Source organism: Carassius gibelio, chromosome A8 (assembly GCF_023724105.1).
Source record: "Carassius gibelio isolate Cgi1373 ecotype wild population from Czech Republic chromosome A8, carGib1.2-hapl.c, whole genome shotgun sequence".
Taxonomy (NCBI): Eukaryota; Metazoa; Chordata; class Actinopteri; order Cypriniformes; family Cyprinidae; genus Carassius; species Carassius gibelio.
The window spans coordinates 5935307-5938808 of NC_068378.1; the positions used below are offsets into that span (position 1 = coordinate 5935307).

The following is a 3502-nucleotide window of genomic DNA, read 5'->3' on the forward strand; positions in this document are numbered from 1 at the left end:
TATTTATTCGTAGCAGGCACACGTTTATTTCCTTATTTTCATGATTGCAGCACGTTTTTTTAAACTAATGCATTTCAACTGGAGGCATCTTTCGTGCATCAGCACAATATTTTCTGATTAATTATTATTATTATTATTTAATTTTTCACAGGACAACAGAAGAAACTCACTGAAACTTGAAAAAAAAAATCGGAGCTTAACTTACTGTACAAAACTGAGCAACATACTGTATTGCTGGTGACAAAAACACATTAAAACTTTTTTAGCAGTAAAATGCGCAATGGTTCTTTTTTTACTTTTTCATTGATTTTTATTTTTTTCATAGGCCTAGATTTAATTTTTTTTTATTACAGAATTCAATATCAAGTCCTTGACACATAACTGTAACACATTTTCACATTAAGAAACAATTTAGTTTAAATAAAAAGAACAAGAAATATCTAAAAATAAATAAATTATTTATTAGCGATAGGCCTACAGATTTATTTTTTTTATTTATTTATTATTTTTTTACTTTAGACTCTAAAGTTAAAAGTTTTTATTAAGGCTATTGTAAAGGCTTCTTAAAAATGATGTCGCTGATGAGCCTCTGATCGCTGTCAGATTCTGTGATATGAATGTCCGCTAATGGGTTTAGAATGAGCCCCGCTCGGCCCGTGTTCTGGCTTACTGTAATATTTCACCTGTAATAAGACCGAAATAATATAATTAAAATAAAGAAATGAATGAATACATGATAACATCTAAATAAATGTTGATAGATTTAGCGTTATAGTTTTAAAAATATTAATAAACAGCAAATCAACACAGAAAGACCTAAATAATAATAATACATAATTAATAAACAGCGCCGCCCCTCCCACTACGCGCATCACGCGCTGTGCGTCAACCCCAAAGCGTCAAAAACTGAAGCGTGGTCAAGCGCCTCTAGCGTCACTGACATGAGATGTTTATCGCTTTGAAATCACGTTCAAGAAGTCTCATTCAGCACACATCGCGATACTTTCCATCAGTTTGCAAGAGCCGCAGGTTGGGTGAGTTATACAGTCTATGGTGAGTAGTAGTAAATATGCTATTTTAATGCCTGCCCTAAAACGTATTCTGTCTTCTTTATTAATCAGATGAGCGCCTTATGTTTACTCTCTGTATTACATCGGTCATCCGAGGCTGTCTTTGAGTTTCATTGTGTTTAACTAAATGAACACAGCTGCTAACTGGTTAAACTCTATCGGTCACGTGACGTGACGTGACGTGCCACAGACCTGGGATCCGTTTTATATTCATTTCAGGTTCAAAGATGTAAGTTGTATTTGTAGTAAAATCATGGTAACCATGACACCTACAAAAGTAGGTAAAACCCAGTAAACAAGACATTTACCATGTTTTTTTTTTGTTTTTTTTTTTTTACCACAGTAACTGTAGCTTTACTGTAGTATAGTAATAGCACATTAATCACCAAATTAACTATAGTTGTACCACTGTAATGGTAGTGTTTTAATGTGCTTTTATATGACTTATTTCACAGTAATCACATTTACTGTACCATGCTTGTAATACCTTTTTAATGTAAAAAAAAAAAAAAAACATTTTCCCCATCTTGCAGTTCAATTCATATTTGTTTATATCTTAAATATTTTGCTCACAGATCACTATTAACATTCTGTATATAATTCTGTTTTATTTTCTTTCCCCTTGTATTAATTTTTTAGCTGAAAAGACGTAAAGTAAGCAGTCACCCCAGTGGTGTTTGTGGAGAGGTATTCCTTCAGAAATGGAGAAGACAGAAAGCTGCAGAGGCAGGTTGGTCTGTGATAGTTTGTCCCTTTTATCAAACATTCCTGTTGTTATCATTTGCACAGCATTTTGTTGTTTCTTAAACTGTTGTACGGTCCAAATACCCACACTTGCCATCTTTGCACATTTCCTTTATTTGGCCCAAGTGAGCATGAAGATCACAATGTGTGTCGATCTTAGCATGACAAAGTTCGTTTCAACTTTGTATTTTAAAAGAAACTTCTAAATGTCTTTTCAATAGTCCCTAATAATACATTTTAATGCGCTTTTCTAGAACCCAAAGCGCTAAAATTAGCGCCCTATTAACCCTATTAAAGATGACAATTTATTTTGTGGTGCTTCTAATTAAGTGATAAAAAGAAGTTACAAATGATGTACAAAATAAATATACTTTTCTGTGCACCAAGAAAACATGCAACACTTTGTTTTACTACTAAATTAGTCTCAATTTCTAATTATTATAATTAATATTTCACAAACATTGGAAAGTTGCGTGACCTCTTGTTAAACCCCTGCAAAAAGTCTCACATTAATTCCAAAACATGATGCATGATGGGATACACTAAGCGTTGTATAGCGCTCCGGAGCAGTATTGGAGAGGTTTAGTGTGAGTTAAGGACACTGTGCTTTGGCATTATTAAGACCGGGGACAGTCTCATAGTCACGTACACACACTCTCAAGTGAATAAGACCTCAAGTGTGGGTATCTGAAAAGGGGAAAAGTCTTTAAAATGATCCCTAAATACAGTCGCACATCAAAGTCTTAATAATTCACTAATGCTTTCATGGTCTAAAAAATAATGTATGTAAGTAATGTATAAGTTAAAGTATATAGTAATGTATAAGTTGCATGTAATGAAATAATATTTCCTTTCTTTCTGTCTTACAGGATTGTTTGCAGATAATGCTGTTCTTCTTTTTCAGAAGTTTTTGGGGAGCCAACCCTCACAAACCTTCCTAAAAACTAAAAGAGCTATTACTGAGTCTCAGCGACTCTTGCCACGATCAGCTCTTCCCAGGTACATTTGTTTACTCATCAAATGCTCTGGTCTGAATCTTACTTTAAATTAACTTAATTATATGTTTAATGAGAAATATTGCTCATTGCACACAGAGTAAGATTATCTTGTTTCACAGAAGAGAAGGAAGACCAAGGAAATGATTTGCTCAGGATGAGGAATGAAGATGGTCATCTTGTGCTCAAGCAAACAGAAGTCCTCTGTTTTGTGTGTGTTGAAGCAATGCTGTGTTACAGGACTTTATGATGATCTCTCACAGGACTGGTCATGTCAGCTGTAATTATTCTTTCCAATGTTTTTATATTTATTTTATTTTATTTGATACAGCTATAATAATTATAGCATGTTAGCAAAGTTTGACTGGAACATTTTTAATCTAAAGTTTTTAAAAAACACCACCTGTTATTCTTAAAAGCATACAAGTGTCATAAAAGTGGTTTAATTGATATAAACACCAATTGACATTATCTCACTGTTTTGTGAATGTTGTGTTATAAATTGTGAATTGATAGTTGATTGGTTTGAGCAAAGCCTTACACTGCACAGACTAAAACACATTTGTGAGAGAAGTCATTAGCTCTGGAGAAAGACTCTAGAGGAAGAAAACACATTTACTGCAACAAAAGATGAATTCTAGAGTCTCTGAGAAGTACACATGCTAATGGAGTCTCATGAGCAAGTCCTTTGCC

The 3502-nt window shown here is 33.6% G+C and overlaps 1 long non-coding RNA gene across 2 annotated transcripts; it reads left to right on the plus strand.

Moving 5' to 3' along the window:
• The first annotated feature begins 1095 nt into the window (after window positions 1-1095).
• Window positions 1096-3157, plus strand: LOC128019206 (uncharacterized). 2 transcript variants are annotated; one of them, XR_008185103.1, is made up of 4 exons: window positions 1096-1299; window positions 1710-1800; window positions 2684-2813; window positions 2932-3157. It is a non-coding gene; the product is annotated as an uncharacterized LOC128019206 (long non-coding RNA). The 2 variants fall into 2 exon arrangements; XR_008185102.1 differs by having other exon boundaries at window positions 1096-1800.
• The last annotated feature ends 345 nt before the right edge of the window (window positions 3158-3502 follow it).